The sequence below is a fragment of the Rhinoraja longicauda genome, chromosome 22 (genome assembly GCF_053455715.1).
Source record: "Rhinoraja longicauda isolate Sanriku21f chromosome 22, sRhiLon1.1, whole genome shotgun sequence".
Taxonomy (NCBI): domain Eukaryota; kingdom Metazoa; phylum Chordata; class Chondrichthyes; order Rajiformes; family Arhynchobatidae; genus Rhinoraja; species Rhinoraja longicauda.
Genome location: NC_135974.1, coordinates 19,276,410 through 19,295,685, shown reverse-complemented (window position 1 = coordinate 19,295,685; position 19,276 = coordinate 19,276,410). Strand labels below are relative to the sequence as shown.

General features: G+C 43.4%; 1 protein-coding gene across 4 annotated transcripts in view; it reads right to left on the bottom strand.

Moving 5' to 3' along the window:
- The window catches only part of LOC144604464 (proto-oncogene tyrosine-protein kinase Src-like), a 128,968-nt gene extending 110,053 nt beyond the window's left edge, over positions 1 to 18,915 (bottom strand). For 2 of the 4 annotated variants that reach the window (XM_078418918.1, XM_078418920.1), the window contains exon 1: positions 18,485 to 18,914. The gene's annotated coding sequence lies outside the window, so the exon portion shown is untranslated. Of the gene's footprint in view, positions 1 to 18,484 lie in introns of all 4 variants that reach the window. The other 2 variants (XM_078418919.1, XM_078418921.1) reach the window with 2 other exon arrangements.
- Between the last annotated feature and the right edge of the window lie 361 nt (positions 18,916 to 19,276).

The following is a 19,276-nucleotide window of genomic DNA, read 5'->3' as shown; positions in this document are numbered from 1 at the left end:
ACACTTAGGCATAGGCTGAAAGGTTGCCAGACACTGACTAATCACCTACCCTTGATATTTAAGGCATTACCACAGTTGAATCACACCCCTAATGACCAACTTTAACAAATTTGGAAACCACCATTATCCAAAAACAGGACCATCTACATGTACACCATGGATACAAGAGCAGAACAGGTGCTGCCCCTTTCTACCATCCTTAAACCACAAGTCAGAAGTATTATGGAATTATCTCTACCTGACAGGATGAGTGCAACTCCCAACAGGACTAAATCAGTTCAACGCCATCCAAGGTAAAGCAACATGCTTACTGGTGTCCCATCCATCGCCAACATTGCAAGATTCCATCTACAAATGACACCACAGTTACTCACCCAAGCTACTCTGATGGTATCTCATAGACCCATAAACTCTACCTCCAAGAAGAACTAGGTTTGAGATGCATAGGAATATTACCACCTCGTCACTATCCTGACTTGGGAATATATGGCTGATCCTTCATCATCAGTGCCTAAATCTTAGAACTCCCTCTCTAAAGCATTTTAGAAATACCCTCACCAGAAGTGCAGTGGTTCAGCAAGGTGGCTTATCATCTCCTTCTCAAGAACAGTTATGGACACGCGATAAATGCTGGCCTTGCTAGTAGTGCCCAGACCCAATAAAAGAATTAATAAACAAATGAAATGCAAATAATAGAAAGCAAAAGTAAAGGGACCAAGCATCTGTCTTCATTGCAGGGCAGCGGTTGTGAGAGTCAACAGCTTCGTTTTTAAGCATACACATCTCTGATGATCTCTACTGGGCCCAGTGTGTCACAGAATTCTCTATTGACCTTCTACGACTGCACAGTGGAGAACTTACTGTGGATTGGAACATGGCCTGATTTGGAAATTCAAGAATGAAAGAGGCTGTAGAAACTGGTGGACACTGCAGGTTCTGACCTTCTCTCCAACAAAGGGATCTGTAGGATGTGCTGCCTCACAAAGGCATCAAATAAAGACCCACACCAAACTGGCCACACCCTCTTCTCATTCCCATCAGGATGGTGGTCCAGGAACAATAACTTCCAATTTCAAGAACAACTTCTTCCAATCACCATCAGGTTCTCAAATCACACAACACAATCCTAACCACAACCCCACCTCAGCACTGAATCACTGCGGAGGTTGCAGTACTATGGTTGCCAAACCTACTTTGGTTTCTGCAATGAACAGTCTAGTTTACTTCGAACAACTGAAAATTTATTACATGCTGTCATTGCGTCTAATGTGCCTATAAACACAGCACCAAGGAAGAACTTCATTGTTCCGGTTCATGAGTTTGACAAATAAACACACTTGATTCTTAAACATTATTTACCTTAGTCAGCAGAAATTAAAAGGCCTGCTGCCAGCCATAATCATTTTGTTTAAACATGCAAAATTTTAACTATGGGTAGAACTGACAGAATTTAAGTACAAAATTAGTTTAACAGCAAGTTTATTTTTGCTCATATTGTCATCGCGCTCTGAATATTACAAAGGGGCAACCAGGAATGTTGAGGGCAGCAGTTGTCAACCATGCATCCTTAAGCAAAACACTGGCAACCAAGCTGAAATTTAATAAAGATTGCACAAAGATTTTTTTAAAAGTGGGTCCAAACAAATATCAACCTAAACACAAGATAAATCTATCACTCCAGTCATATAGAAATACTTTCCGAAGCAGAACTGAGTCCAAATCCTACAATTTCTTGGCAATAGAAGTATAAATTAGTCTCCATTCAGCTGTCACTTGAAACTTCAGTAAATAACATTTTGGTTAATATTCACGCAAACTTTATCTTGGCTCACTGAGATAATGCACTTGAAAATGTTCAAATAAAATGAGCAAAATCCTATACCTTATCATAAAATTCACCTGCAATCTGTAGTTTATGGATGTTAAATGTGGCAGTGACACTGAAATCATCAATGGGATCAACTGGCCTTTTGGAAACGAGAAATAAATCAGTGACTCTTCAAAAAAGGACACTGTGCCTCAGTAACTCAGTGGATCAAGCAGCATCTTTGGAGAACATGGATAGATGATATTTCAGGCTGGGATCCTCAACCAGATCCATGCTTTCGATCACTTTATCCTCCACTGGATCCACGGCTTCAATCAATTTATTTTGCAACAGTTCTCCCTCCATGCATTGTGTTCTACTCTCTCTGCCAAATGTAATTGCACTTCCTCTCCCAGTCAATCCCAAAGCTCCAGGCATTAATCATTCAGACCTGTAATGGACCTCAACTTCACTTTATCCTCCAGCAGATCCATGCCTTCAATCAATATACTCCCAACCCATAACGTCACCTATCCATGTTCTCCAGTGATGGTGCTTGACCCACTGAGTTACTCCAACACATTTGTGGGGTTTTTTAAACCAGCATCTGCAATTCCCTGTAACTACGTCTCTTCGAGAAAATAATTTCAAAACCCCAGAGGTCCCCAGTCACTTCATTCAAGTCACTTACTCTTATAATAATACAGGTTATTTTCATAATACTAACCGTACATAAAATGAAGTGGAGAAGGCTTAATTCAATTCAGAATAGTATTAATGAGCACCTCCTTTCATCTCAGTATGGGCTGTATAAACCAACAGGTTTTCTCTCCTCAAGCACTTCCGTTTATTATCATGGACCCTCGACTCTCTGGCAGGAGTTCAAAACAACTTCAGTCAATGAGGCTATTGCACTTCTACCAGAAAATTATGCTTGCTTCAGATCATTTGATAAATACACAGCTCCATCACTTCCATTATACTCGGGATCTGATTAATGAGAACCTGCCTTCCTATACTTAAATATTCATATTAAGGTCAATAGACAGATTGCTTAAGTGATAGCTAAGAAACGAAGTTGCGTCTCTATCATGCAATAACCGTCAGTCAAAACTCCAAAATGTGAGCATATTTGGAGAAGTTTTGGATTCAACTTGGGGCGTACTTATTTTTAACCCAGTGACACACTGGCTCTTACTGGCTCCCAAAGGAACTATCCCATTCTCCCACCTCCGAAGTTATATCCCCTGCATTCCTTCAACTTATTCTGTCTACAGTACCTTTTGCGGTATTGTGGTATCAAGTGCCTTTTGATTCTTCAGCAATCCAACTGCACCAAGGGGTAATTTACAAATCATCAATTAATCTGCCCAATTAATTTGCAATGTGTGAGAAAACTAGAGCACCCTGGAGATCCTTGCAATCATAGGGAGAAAGTGCAAACTTCATGCAGACAGCACCGGAGTTGAGGAAGGAACCTGGGTCCTCGGAGCTGTGAGGTAGCCACATTAACTGACTTGAACACGTATAATCCAGCCTGGCACTTTGGGGCAATACAATGGGAATGACCTATTTGATATTTCATATTTTGCCATCAGAAATGGCTGTAAAAGATTATTCTATTTTTCATCTAGATGACAACTACCCCTTAATAAGTTTGAAGCACTGGTTAGTAAACTGAAACAGATCATAAATCGTAATTCAATCACCTCCTTGGATTTAAGCTAAAATTGGACGTGGATACTGATTCCTATTTAATGTAGACACAGAATGCTGGAGTAACTCAGCGGGACAAGCAGCATCTCTGGAGAGAAGGAATGGGTGACGATTCAGGTCGAGACCCTTCTTCAGACTGATGTCAGGGGAGTGGGATGTACAGAGATAAAATGTAGTCGGAGACAGTAAGACTGGTGGGAGAACTGGGAAGGGGGAGGGGATGAAGAGAGGGGGAAAGTAAGGGCTACTTGAAGTTAGAGAAGTCAATGTTCATACCGCTGGGGTGGAAGCTACCCAAGCGAAATACGAGGTGCTGTTCCTCCAATTTGCGCTGGGCCTCACTCTGACAATGGAGGAGGCCCAGGACAGAAAGGTCAGATTGGGAATGGGAGGGGGAGTTAAAGTGCTGAGCAAACGGGAAATCAGGTAGATTTAGGCGGACTGAGCGGAGGTGTTCAGCGACACAATCGCCAAGCCTGTGCTTGGTCTCACCGATATACAGGAGTTAACACCAGGAACAGCAAATACAGTAGATGATGTTGGAGGAGGTGCAAGTGAACCTCTGCCTCACCTGAAAGGACTGTCAGGGTCCTTGGATGGAGTTGAGTGGGGAGGTAAAGGGACAGGTGTTGCATCTCCTGTGGTTGCAGGGGAAAGTACCTGGGGGGGGTGATTTGGGTGACAAGGGACGAGTTGACCAGGGAGTTGTAGAGGGAACTGTCTCTACGGAAAGGAGAAAGGCGTGCAGATGGGAAGATGTGACCAGTAGTGGGATACTGTTGGAGGTGGCGAAAATGTCGGAGGATTATATGCTGTATGCGACGGCTGATGGGGTGAAAGGTGAGGACAAGGGGGACTCTGTCCTTGTTACGAATGGGGGGGGAGGGGAAGCAAGAGCAGGGCTGTGGGATATCGGGGAGACCCTAGTGAGAGCCTCATCTATAATGTGAGAGGAGAACCCCCGTTCCCTAAAGAAGGAAGACATCTCCGATGACCTGGTATGGAAAACCTCATCCTGAGCTCAGATGCAGTGTAGACGGAGGAATTGGGAGTAGGGGATAGAGTCTTTGCAGGAAGCATGGTGGGAAGAAGTGTAGTCTAGAGAGCTTTGGGGGTCAGTGGGTTTGTAATAGATTGTAAATTCCTATTTAGCTAATTAACTGTCCTCACTCCACACACTGGCAATTTGTTCAGAAAAATAAAAATGTGATTATTCTAAGTGTTGCTTTAATGAATTGACCATAATAGCAGTTGATCAGTTTAGTTTAATTTATTATTGTCACGTGTGCAGAGGTACAGTGGAAAACTTTTACAGAGCACCAAGTTTTGGTCAATGCCTTTGCCCAAAGAACACTAATAAACCAATTGGACATCACTTTATTTATTTCTTTAAAAAAACAAATGTTAAATTTCACCATCCCCCACAAAAATAACACCGGATAAAAGTTCAAATATTTCATCAAGGCAGGCATAATTCTATGATATAACTCTAAAGCAGAATTAACTTCTGAAGAGATGATCAAATGATAAAAGTTGTGTCTGCTACTGGTTTATGGTATCAATTCAGAACATTTTGACATATATGCTCCTTAAAACCTACCCCTGACCAATATTTTTCTCATTTGCTCTATTATCTCCTTATGCAGATCAATGTAAAATTACATTGCTACAAAGTGACTGTGACATTTCAGCATGTTAAAGGGATACATAAATGTGATGTGTGGTGAAATTTACTAAAGATACAGTTTTTACCACCTGGACATTTACTACAATTTCACCCTAATCTTCGCCTAGGTAAGAGAGCAAAATAGTTATGCAAGACAAGCACAGTTAATTGGGGAATAAAATGTCGAACCCAACCTAACAATGGGCACATTAACAGGTGGGTAAATCCATCAGTTAGACACTAATTCTGTGTTTTTAGCTGCACCTCATTTCAATTTCATTTTCTATTCCCTTCTTCCTAAAATGATGGCCAAGGATTATGCTCAAGATAAAAGTGTTCTTTTCAGCATCTGCTTAAGCACCACTTCCATTTCCTTTCCCCACCATCATCCTCCCAACCCTACCACCAACAAGCTACACCCTCCTGCAACTCCCAACAGAGCAACATTTATAGTGGGAGACTTGTCTGGCATCAACGCTGTACAATTTAATCTTGAGTCTAGGAACAAGGCACTGCAGATACTGGTTTATACCAAAGAAAGACAAATACTGGAGTAACTCAGCGGGTCACACACCATCTCGGGAGAAGAAAGAATGGGTGATGTTTTGGGTCGGAACCCTTCTTCAGCCTGAAAGTAGGCAGTGGGGGTTCGGGGAGGGGAGCTGGAGGCGAGAAAAGATCAGCACAAATCAGGGCCAGCCACAAATGACCTCAGGCAGGGCAGTGCCTAGTAGGTCCATTGTTGGCCAGGGAAGGTGTGATCTCAAGAGAAAAACAATGTGGGGAATTGTGGAACAGGTAAAATGACTAGGGTGGAGGAAGGGGGCAAGGGGGGGGGGGGCAGTGGACTAGTTATATAAAATTAGAGAATTCAATTGTCATACCGCTGGGTTGTACGCTGCTCAAGCAAAATATGAGGTGGTGTTCCTTCAATTTGCATGTGTCGTCACTCTGGCAATGGAATAGACCAAGGACAGAAAGGTCAGTATGGGAATGGGAAGACGAATTGTAACGGTTAGCAACGGGAGATCCCATAGGTCTTGGCGGACCAAGCGTACGTGTTGAGCGAGATCAAACGTACACTCGGCAACCGTTTCGCTGAATACTCGCTTGCTCCACCTAGGCTTCTGCGACCACCCAGTTGCCAACCATTTCAATTCCATTTCCCCCATCTTTTAAAGTCCTGAATTTGCACAGTGACTTCAGGCAGGAAGAATTGGGAAGGTTACAAGTCGCATTTCAATTCTGCCTTAACATGTCCTCAGGACATCCTAAACACTACACGTTCAATAGCTGTTGTTATGTAGGTAAACACAGCAGCTAATTTTGCACTGAGCAACTTGCTGGCAGACTGACATTGCAAAGCAAGTTTCTGCAATTCAAGACCTGCATTCAAACTGACAATCACTATTGAATCACTCGATGCATTCAAAACAAAATGACAGAATCCATGTCAACTATCCTAACCTGCATAAATTGAATTAGTGATTCCAGTTTATGAAACCATAGCTCCGGGAAACAAATATAGGCAGAGTGCAGGTGGGTTATTACATAGCAACACCCAGAAACTGGTTATGCTTGAAAAGGCTAACCTTGTGTTACAGGACAGCATTAGTGAAACTACTTCAGTCCTGGTACATATTATTCTTATCTGGAAAATTGCTTTCAATGTACGAGTGAATTATTGAAGTCAAGAGAGTTTTATTGTCATGCGAAAACAGAACAATGAGATTCTTGCCTGCAGCAGCACAACATACATATAAACATAGTACTCTGTATTCACTATAATCAAAAATATATAGATATGTAGGTGTGTAGATATATTTATCTGTATGTGTGTATATGGTGGTGCGCGTCTCTGATAATACTGACAGCCTTTTTGAGGTTGCGACTTCTGTAGATCCCTTTAATTGTGGGGAGGTCAGAACACATGATGGACTGGGCGGTGTTCACCAGTTTTTGCAATCTTCTTCGCTCCAAGCCGCTCGAGTTGCCGAACCAAGCTGTGATGCAACCAGTCAATAGGCTGTGCAGCTGTACAAGTCAAGTATTCGTTGACATACCAAATCTCCTCAATCTTCCAAGGAGGTCGAGGCATTTATGGGCTTTCTTTAGGACTGCATTAAATTGCTGGATTCAGGACAAATCTCCAGATAGATGCACATCCAGGAATTTGCCTCACCATCTCCCCATCCATGAAGACAGGTTTGGTTTTACAGATGTTAAGAGCAAGGCACCATTTGTTGTTCTGGCACCATTTGGTCAGTCGATCGGTCTCCCTCCTATACTCTGAATCATCGTAATCTGTAAGTCATCCAACAATGGTGGTCTACTTGGTAAATTTGAATATGGAGTTGGAACTGTGTCTGGCTACAGTCATGAGTTTAGAGTGAGTAGAACAGGGGTCTGAGCATGCTGTCTTGAGGCCCTCCTGTGCTGATGGTTATTGAGGACGAAGTGTCGCTGCCAATTCGTAGCAAATTTGGTCTGTTGAGGAAGTTGAGGATCCAGTTGCAAAAGGATGCGCACAGACTCAGTCCCGTGATAAGAAATTATGATGAAAAAAAAAGAGTATTTCTGTTTTGGTTTATAATTATTCAATAGGACTCTACTTTAAGTTTGCTTAATTATATGTGAATATATTCTCAAGCATTTCAACATATATTGTGAACAATATATAATGTAATGGCCACTTAAAACATCTCAGAGTAGTCACAATACTCTTTGCAAGAACCCCAACTTTTTCAAAATTTATATTAGTACGAGTTTTGGAATTTCTAGAGATATCTAAGTAAATTAGGGATGAATCATTTATTCAATTACTTTCTCCATCCTTAAATATCTCAACAACTATGGTGCCACACTTAACGGCTGGATTTTAGTCTGAAATTTGTCCATTTCGTGAATCTGATGGGGAACCAAGGAATGAATTACCTCTGATTTTCAATCTCTATGGGAGGAAGGCTTTTCCTTCGTTTGACGGCTACAGTTTTGTGATTAACAGTAAAGGAATGGTGCTTGTGGCAACCTGCAAGTTTTTTGGCAGCTTTCCCATGTGAAATTTGAGCATTTAAGATCATATTCATCATGACACCATTGCAGGAGATCTGGAACCTATGTAAAAAGGAAAAACGGTGATTTCTTAACCAACAGTCGTTCTGAAGGTGCTCACTCAAATTGAAGCGAAGCAATACTTTTTTTGAACATTTATACATTTCAGTTAACAAGTGGAAAGCAAAGTAGAGAGGGGAAAATGGGATTGCGAGAGAAGTATAATTTTTTTTACCAAATCTGAATGATTGTGGTACCACCCTTGAAGAAATACTTTTTTCAGTGCCACAGAGGTTGTTTGACAATGATTAATAGTCAGTTCCATCCGACATGTTGACTATATTGTCAGGTGCCCTCCAGGCCACCTCTGCAATTAAGACTCATCATAAAGTTTAACAGTTAATTTACAAGCGGTCAGCAGAGCCACATCTATGCCTGGCATATTTTCATGCTGGATTTTTCATCTCACAGCAAGGTCGAGCAGGCGAAGGAAGAGTGCAATTCTGGTAGCAACTTTTTAATTTCAAAGTTAACTGGACATGTGCTGCAAGCTTACTCTTGAATAAAGTAACACTGATAGCCACATGGAATATGTTCACGCAAATTCCAGGCCTAAATTTCTGCCTGTGATTAACAGCCAGCATGCACCACTTTAATTATCCGTATTTTGTCATAATTCATGCCCAGAATTATTGCATGCCACTTTGTAAAGAAGTCTTATGATGAGGCAATTGTTGATTATCTTTGTTAGTGAACTTCAACACTAACATATCTTAAGAAGTTAATAATCAGACAAAGGAAAACTAGAATAAATAACAGCAGCTTGAAATGAATCCGAGAGTTAGTATTTGTTCAATGCAACAACATTGCTGTTAAAATTATTTTTTAAATGTGTCGTTAACTCTAACCTATATGATTTTGGTCTTGACCCGAAACGTCACCTAGTCCTTTTCTTCAGAGATATTGCCTGACCTGCTGAGTTACCCCAGCATTTTGTGTCTATCTTCTGTGTACACCAGCATCTGCAGTTCCTTCTTACACATTTAACCTATATGTGTTTCCTACTAACAAGATATCGGAAGCCATTTCACTCCCAATTAACATGTCAGTTTATTTAATACTTATAGTGTAAATTCTATCATGATTAAAATAGAAGTATAGGTAATTGTAATTTGCGCTGCTTTAAAAATATTCAATGCGATGTTACATTCCGTACTTTTCCAACACAGCCGGCGTAGCATATCGTACATTTGGGTGTTTGCAAGTGGGGATGGCTCACAGATGTTTATAGTCAGCTTTGCTAAATAGAAATTCATGATTAGTCATCCCTGGCACATTAAAATTTAGGTAAATAATAACTGGGAAATAACTCCCCACCCAAAAAACGCAAGCACAAGGCAAGATCATACCAGTAATAGGTATCAAAGATGAAAATATAAGCACCAACATGGACATAATTGCCGTGTAAACTTAATGCACCAGGTGAAATATCTGACATTGACATCTCTCATCACATAGTCTGATTGATAGCTGTGCTATCTAAGCTCAATACACTCGAATCATTCTGTGAACTCCCTTTTCTCTTTTAAATCAATCTACTTCCAAGGCCAATCTCTTGGCTTCATGCCACCTAATTTTTCCTCTTTTGTTAGATTACTCCTCCATGAAGTATTTTATGTCATTTTACTAACAATATCATCACTATATAAAGTTGTCATTTGTAATCCTGGTTGAAACACTAGTCCGACACCCTTGAAACCTATAGGAAGGAACGGCAGATGCTGGTTTACACCGAAGATATACATAAAATGTTGGTGTAACGGGACAGGCAGCATCTCTGGAGAGAAGGAATGGGTGACGTTTTGGGTCGAGACCTTTTTTTCCGGGTCGAGTCTGAAGAAGGGTCTCGACCCGAAACATCACCCATTCCTCTCCAGAGATGCTGCTTGTCCGGCCGAGTTGCTCCAGCATTTTGTCTACGTTTGAAACCAGCCCACAAAAAAAAATCAAGACCACCGATCATCATCCTCTGAGCAGAACTGTTCTTTTCAAGTATATATAGTTGATCTCAGGCAGAATTAGTTCATTAATACAGAGAAGAAGACATAAGAGAGTGCAGATGCTGGGATCATGTGGAAAAAAATCAATCTGCTGGAGGAGTTAATCAGAACAGGGTGTGGGAAGTAGAGGGATCTGGACAGACAACATTTTGGATTGAGACCATTCTTCAGACTGCACTAATCAGCACAGATCTATACTGCAGATTCAAAACATGCCAGACCATGGGAGTTGCCAGACTGGAGAGTTTCACCATTGTTGGATGAGAGAGTTTCAAGCTGTACCATTAAATATTCAGTTGCTATTTTCTCCATAATTCAACAAACTTTTCTCCACACCCCACCACCACCCCCCTTCTCCCTGGCCCTAAACACATTCCTGAACATGTAAACAACAAGGATGCCTCTGTGAGACTCCTCTATTTGTTGACTAAAGCTCCACCTTCAACACCATCATCCCCTCTAAACTGACCTGGACCTAGAACCCCTCTGCCACTGAATTCACAACATTCTGATCCACAGGCCATTATCAGCAAGGATAGTGACTACATCTGCCCCACAATAATTCTCAACACCAGTACGCCTCAAGGATGCTTCTCATTCCCCATCTATACTCTCTACACTCATGATTGTGTGGCCAAATACGACTCTAATTCCAGCAGCAAGTTTGCAAATGACGCCACTTTGGTGGGCCAAATCATGAGAAATAACGTGCCGGAGTACAGGAATGAGATAGACCATTTGAAATTACAGAGTGGTAAATGTAGCCAAGTTCATCACACAGTGACTCCCCATCATTAACTCTATCTACACTTGGTTTAGTTTAGTTTTGTTTAGTTTAGAGATACAGTGCAGAAACAGGTCCTTCGGCCCACCAAATCCGCACCGACCAGCAATCCCCACGCATTAATACTACCCTACACACACTAGGGACAATTTTACATTTTGGGCAAAGCAAATTAACCTACAATCCTGTACATCTTTGGAGTGTAGGAGGAAACCGAAGATCTCAAAGAAAACCCACACAGGTCACGGGGAGAACGTACAAATTCTATACAGGCAGGCACCCATAGCCAGGATCGAAACCGGATCTCTGGCGCTGTAAGGCAGTAGTTCTACCACTAGGCCACTAGGCCTCAGTTTGCTTCAGAAAAGCAGCCAATATAATCACAGACTTGTCCCGTCAGGCAAAAGGTACAGCAGCTTGAAAGCAAGCACCACCATATTCCGAAACTGCTTCTTCTCCTCTGTTATCAGGCATTAGAATGGTCATCCATAAGCAAGTCTGGTTCACCATTGCAGACATTGAACTTTATCTATGGAACTGTTGTACTGCAATGCTGAGAACTGTATATTGCAACCTATCTTCCCTTTTGCTCTACCGATTGTACTTGAATTTGACTTGATTTGATTTGTATTTATGTACAGTATTATCTAATGTGATTGAACAGATTACAAAATAAAGCTCTTCATTATAGCTTGGTACATGTTACAATAATAAACCTAAACCTTCTAAAGTATCACTGAATAAACTTGCATTTTTGCCTCAATCGTTAAGGACACTTCAGTAATAGTTTTCATTAATGCCCTTTACCCATTGAGCATATTTTGCAATCCAGGAATTCCCTTCGTTACATTGAACATTTACAATGCTCTGTAAAGCATTTGAGACATCAATCTGACCACTAATATTGTATTAGTAGGAGAAAGGTGCACTGCTACAATATGCTCATTTTAATGCAGAAATTTGGTTGCCAATAACCATGTCAAGGTTCTAATGGTTTGTCAATCTTCATCAAGAAAATATTTTATAAATTTCAAATTTCATTACAATTAACTTCTGAACATTATTGATCCACATTAACAAAATACAGGGGGGATTTTTAGACTTGATTATTTACAGCATTGTTAAACTCAAATATCAAATTCTATTTGTAAACGACCCCTTCAACTGAGATAGGCAGATGCTGGAATCTTGAGCAGAAGAAAGTAAGATTTGACAATTGCGTTGTAAATAGATTGGAGAACTAAGTCAGTTTATGCCAATAATGCCAAGCAAGGATATTTCTACACAGTTCTAAATGTTCATTAAAAAGGCACTCAAGTTCTCATTCCATTTCCATTTATCTTGGCCCCTTGTTCCTACTCTGCCATTCAATAAATCTGAAGCTGATATTTTACCTCATAGTCACTTTCCCGCACAAACCACAAATCTCTTGATTCCATTAATATTCAACAGTGTACTGATCTCTGTCTTTAATATACTCAAGCATCAAAGCCTCCACAACCTCTTGGGTAGAGAATTCCGAAGATTAATTCTCCACCAGATTTTGGAATTACTTTTCAACTCAGCTCTTTGTGGCTGATCCCTTTGGTTTAAGATAGTGACCCCTGGCTCAAGGGAATTCATTTCCCAGGGAAATCATTGTTCCCTGCATCTAATCTATTAAGATGCCTCTTGAGATTTTTTTGTGTTTCAACGTGACAACCACAATATGTCAGGCTACAGAACTGTATCTTGGACGTGGTCGTGAGCAACACAGGGACCCCCCGCGGGACGGTCCTCTCTCCCTTCCTGTTTACCGTCTGCACCTCGGACTTCAGATATAATTCCGTCTCCTGCCACCTGCAGAAGTTTTCAGATGACTGTGCAATTGTGGGCTGCATTAGTGAGGGGAGGGAAGCTGAATACACAATCAATGACTTTGTTGAGTGGTGTGGACTGAATCACCTGCAGCTCAACACCGACTAGATGAAGGAGTTGGTGGTGGACTTTAGGAATAGAGGATCACTTCTGTCCCCTGTCTCCATCAATGGTGTGAATGTGCAGTTTACCAGGGAGTACAAATAAATACCTTGGAGTATACCTGGACAGTAAACTGGACTGGTCCAGGAACGCTGAGGCCATGTACAAGAAGGGACAGAGTTGGCTGTACTTGTTTGAGATGTTTCCGCTCTTTCAATGTTTGCAGTAAGATGCTGCAGATGTTCTACCAATCGGTGGTAGCCAGTGCCATCTTCTTCACTGCCGTGTGCTGGGGCAGCAGGGTGACGGCTGCGGACGCCAATAGGATCAACAAACTCATCAGGAGTGGGGGTGGAGTTGGATTCATGGGAGATGGTCTTGGAGGGGAGGATGCTCCTCAAACTGCGGAGCATCCTGGACAATACAGCTCACCCCCTCCATGATACACTGGTCAACCTGAGGAGTACCTTCAACAACAGACGGTTCCACCAAGATGCATGTCAGAATGCCACAGGAGATCCTTCTTCCCTGTGGCTATCAAACATTGCAACTCCTCCCCTTTCTGTCATGGGGTAGACTGAGACTGCCCCCCCCCCCCCCCAATTCTTTGCACACCCCCAAGCCTTTCCACTCATCACTTTAATTTCATGTTTCACGTATTTTGTGTTTTTTTATGGCTGTTGGCAGATCAATTTCTGGGATAAATAAAGTGCAATCATATCGTATCGTATCATGATCGCTTCTTGATTGACTAAACACTGACACAATTTTGCTATGTTGGGGGGTGGGATAGCAATCAACATAGCATTAGCTAAACATTTAAGACATTAGTAATATTGGTTCCTCTTTTGGAATGAGTTAATAAATGCACGAACTTCTTTCCTGCTACAGCACACATAATTTTTTTAAACCATTATATATTTAATAAACAGATAAAAGTACTCAAATCAGGAAATGGTACTTAAAAGAGAAGCAATTTTCACTCAGTAACTTCCCTGTGCTTCAACCCACATCCTCCATGCTTAATTAAAAAAACACATATTTAACCATGTAAAAGCACCCAACGTTCAGAAGCTCGTAATAGAGAAACGGGTGGGAAAACTTTTTCCTGTGCATTTTAAGAAGTGTGCAGCTTTTAATCCAGGTTATTCATATACCCCAACATCTGTGAAGACCAGAAATGGCCCTACTGTGCAAATACCAAGAGATTGTCGATTACCAACAACCAGCAAAGTTGCACTGCAAAGCACCCAGATTTACATATGAAGCTATGAAGCTTGTCTGCTAATAAAATCGGCAGCTCCGATGAAAGGTCTTCAGCCTGAAACAATAACTCTGTTTCTCGTTCCATAGATGCTGCTTGATCAGCTAACTGTTTCCAATACTTTCTGTTTTTGTTTTTTTCTCTCTGAAAATATCCTTTTTTTCACACGTTGACATTTCACAACAATGTTTGTGGACATCACCAGGTGGTCATTGCATGGTCCATCACTGGTATTGACCTCCCAAACGTCAAAGGGATCAGCATGAAGCATTGCCTCAAGGCAGCAGCTAATCTATATACTAAAACTCTCGTTTGTTTGTTTGTTTGTTTGTTTGTTCCTGAACTACAGCCAAAACGGTACTCGATAGCGCGACAATGTTAGGCCCACCTTACTCACCGTCGTTCCTTTGGTGCTAATGGAAGTTTCATTGAAATCAATGTATTATTTTTAAAGTTATTCACATTTTAAAGTTTAAATCTATCTCCTAGGGAGGGAGGGAGGAGGGAGGGGGGTGGAGGGAGGGGGTGGAGGGAGGGGGGTGGAGGGAGGGGGTGGAGGGAGGGGGTGGAGGGAGGGGGGTGGAGGGAGGGGGAGGAGGGAGGGGGAGGATAAGGGGGATGGTGGGGGGGAGGGGTTGGAGAGAGGGGGAGGGGGAGGAAGGGGAGAAGGGAGGGGGTGAGGGGAGGGGAGGGAGGGGGGAGTGGGGGGGAGAAGGGAGTGGGGGGGAGAAGGGGGTGGGGGGGAGAAGGGGGTGGAGGGGACAGAGGAATGGGGGGCAGAGGGGAGTGGGGGGAGGGGGGGAAGAGGGGTGAGGGGGGGAAGGGGAGGGTGCTGCACCAATGCAGGAGAGGTTTGGGCCCAACGTTTCCACTTGGTCTAGTATCGTCTAAGTCTCCCACTACCCTAGCCATCCGCTCATCTTGCTGCTACCATCGGAAAGGTGCAACAGGAGCCTGACTACCATTGCCTCCAGGTTCAAGCTCAGGTTCTTCCCATCACCCACATGACTTATGAAACACACAGCATAACCCTGTCCTCAGCAGAGTCCTTATCTTAGAGCCCCTACGCAAAACCTCAACAAGCCCATCATGATGTTGAGCTCTTCTTCTGTAGCCTCCACCTCCGGGTCTATTTCCCTGGAAAGGCACCCTCGCTTCCCAGTGACAGTCCCCTTCTGCAAACTCCAACATTCCTCCTCCTCAGACTCCCCCAGCCAATCTTTTACCATCTCTAGATCATTTTATTTCCAATTGCCAGCTCGACATCAACTGTCTATGACTTCTTCACGTACCCACTCCAACCTCACCCCCTCTGAATGCACAGCACTCTGCTCACGCACCAGCAATATCAATATTGTTATCGAACACACTGACAAGGGGAATGCTGTTGTAGTCTGGCAGGCTGACCTCTGCCATGCTGACGCCAGACACCAGCTCTCGGCCACCTCCTAATACCCACTCCCTGACCCTGACCCCAGGTCAAAAATCAGGTCACTCTCTCCCAGACTGCAACTGATCTCATCACCTCTGGAGATCTTCCCAGCACAGCCTCCAACCTTATACTGCCAGTTTCTTTCTTCTTTCACAATGCAGGCAGAACTGCCTTGGCAGACTTATTGTCTCTGCCTGCTCTTGCCCCACCAAATTCTACTCCAAGTGACCCTTCCAACCTATATCCGAGACAAATCATACACTCTTCAACACTTCAATTACACCTCATTACATCTTCACCAGTTCTTTTACAGCTCCACTCCGCACCAGGAAAGTCTCAGGGTCCTCCAGTTCTTTCTTGAATAGAGATCCAATTAGTTTCCTACTACTAACACTCCCCTCCGCCTGGCAGAACTTGCCATCACCCTCAACATCTTCTCTTTTGACTACTCTCACTTTCTTCAAGTTAAAGGTTAACCATGGGCACGTGCGCAGAGCCCAGCTAAGCTTGCCTTCTTGTTGGGTAAGTCCTTGTTCCAAACGTACACTGGCACCACTCCCCAACTCTTTCTCCACTACATCAAAGACTGCATTGGGCTGCCCTCTTATAACTGTGCAGAACTCGTTGATTTCATCGTTTACCACTAATTTTCACCCTGCCCTCAGATGCACGGACTATCTCTGACACCTCTCTTTCCTTTCTTGATCTTTCTGTTTTCATCAAAGTGGTCAGACTATCAACTGACCATCTACTGCAAACCTCACAGTTATCTTTACTACACTCCATACGCTAGAGTACTACCCGGTTCACCTCCACCCCATTGTTGACGGACTTTCTCTATGGAACTCATGTGCTACAATGCTGAGAAATATATTCTGCACTCAGTATCTTCCCCTTTGCTGTATCTATTGTAGTCAAGTTTGACTTAGTTGTATTTATGTACAGTATAACAGATCTGTTTGAATACCATGCAAAACAAAGCTTTTCACTGTAGCCGGGTATGTGACAATAATATGTCACATGTCACTTGGGCTCCTCCATTGCCAGAATGAGGTTACACGCAGACTGGAGGATAGCACCTCATATTTCACGTGGGTATCCCTTCCTCTGGCTTTATATTTGATTCCCATTCTCTGCTTATCTGACACTTATATCTTCTTCTCATCTCTACCCTTTGTTCGCGTATCTACAAAATAAACGTCCCTCATCTGTATCACCCATCACTTGCCAGGCTTTGTCCTTCCACCATCCCTTTTCCAGCTTCCCCCCACCTCACCCTACCACAATCAGGCTGACGAAGGGTCCCAATCTGATACGTCACGTATCCATTCTCTCCACAGATGCTGCCTGACCAGCTGAGTTACTCCACAACTCTTGTGATTTACCTCATAGCTCTAACTTACAGTGAACTACTATGGACTTTTTTAATGGGTTGTACAGTGTACTCCAGCTTGCACTATTCTGGTCTGTTTAACCTGGTGTAACTGATGATATATTGTATTAATTATATTGTATATTGATTTGAGTTCTTGCGTCACGCGCCGTGCCTACAAAGTTGCAGCAAGCAATAATTACATTGTTTCCTTCCTGGTGCATCTCTGACAATTAAAACTCTTGAAACGATGTAGGCTGCACATCGGAAGAACCACCATCATCACTGCACAGGTTTCTTTGTTACACTACATTTCATCCCAAAAGGCTGGGGATAAAATAAATATGTTGTCAAATTTTGGAATCTAATGCATTGCGGATAACTCCCAGTTCGGAAAAATAATGGACCGGCCAAAACTTAACTGTCAACCTCATTTGCTCATCAGTCAATCCTTCCAGATGAATATGCTGGCATGCAGTTTGATGGACATCTAAGATCTGTTTACTTTAAAAAAATCATTCTTACGGAATCTAAGCGTGATTCATTGTGCAAGTGAAGCAAGCTGGTTTCTCTTTATCCATGTGTACATTGGGTACAGCCCATGGCGCTGAGATACAGGGAGTGCCCGCCGAGATACGCCATGGCTTGCACGGTGCATATGTGTGTCTCCAACATGAAAAATAACATCATCAAACTCGCTCACACTGAATAATAACATCGATTTGCCCATTTCTCCCGGCTATAGGTGCCGCGCATCAGACAGCAGTATCACAAACACCAGATTACAACGAGGTAGTGCCGAAGTCTATTATAGCCAGGTCGTAAATCTGTCTTCATAATCACATTGCTAACGGGAAGATAAATGAAGCAGGATCACTAAAAGTTTGCGGGCAGTTCCAATGCAAGACCTGGGCATTATGGCTCATCACTCTTGTCAGTTTGCTCAATAAACGGCGAAGAAGGGCCGGTTACTTGGAGTGAACAGAATGGACCGACTTCGTTCTTCCAGACAATGAATAAAGATGAAGCCTGCAGAAGGGAGGGTGAATGGGTGGGTGGGTGTCGCCCCGACCTCTCCCGTTCTCAATCGAACCGCATTCCGGTGCAGCCCAAACGCAAGGAACGCACCAAAGTTTACAGCGTACACCTCGAAAAATATTCCGGGTGGGGAATGGGAGCAGATCGATAAGCAACGGGCTAAATGCAAGCAGGAGTCTAGCTCTCGGGGGGAGGGCAGTGCCTCCAGCATCGGTGCAGATTCAGGGACTGAGGAGGGGTGCTGTGGAGATGATGTGACCCGTGTCTGTGCCTTGGCCGCCGGTGGGTGCGATTGGCTGCCTGCCTTTCACACGTCCCCACAATGGGTCACTTACCGTGGCTTCTCCGCTCTGTCCACGTGTGTCCGCTTCCAGCCGCTGACTGAGCCAGTCATTGAAACGCCAAGTGAGTGAAGCCTCGCAGACCAGACGCCGTCCCGCGGGGGGGGGGGTGACCTCTTTCCCAAACGGCGGCAGCGGATCAGCAGCAAACCTCCTCCCAGCCCCGACTACAGTCTGTCAGCTCCGCCGCCGCCGCCGCCGCCACGCCGCCACTCCGCCTCCCGCACACTTTCACTGATTGATTCAGCGAGCGACGCTTGCGAGTAAATAAAGGTCGGGTCTGTGCATCGGCATTTGTCGGCTCCACCTGAGAACTCCGCTCTTGCAGCTCGTCACAGAGCAAGTGTGTGAATCGGCGGGAGGGGCGGCGCATTCATTGCTGAGTGTTGCTCCGGAAACGCTTCACAGCAGAAACCACCTTTTTCATCCTTGGAATTAAAGCGAACAGCTCCACTCGTGGCTGAGACCGAATCCCACTCGGATGCACGACGTGCTGTCGCGCCGACTCCAAGCTGAAGCAGACAGTGTATCATCTGCTTCCTTTGTGCTGTATGTGGTCTGGGGCATTGTTTTGCTACCACCCTTTGGTCACAGTGCATTGCTTGCCCCTTGTGTACGCGCCCCATTCAAAAGCCGGGTCTATTCTCGTGTCCTCCAGCCTTCTTTGCTCCATTTCCCTTTATTTGCCACTGGGTTTTTTTAGCTTATCATTGCTTCGCCACCCGTTCCTCATTGCAACCCCTAACAGATTTACAATAATGAGAACAGCCTATATGAATAAGTTTA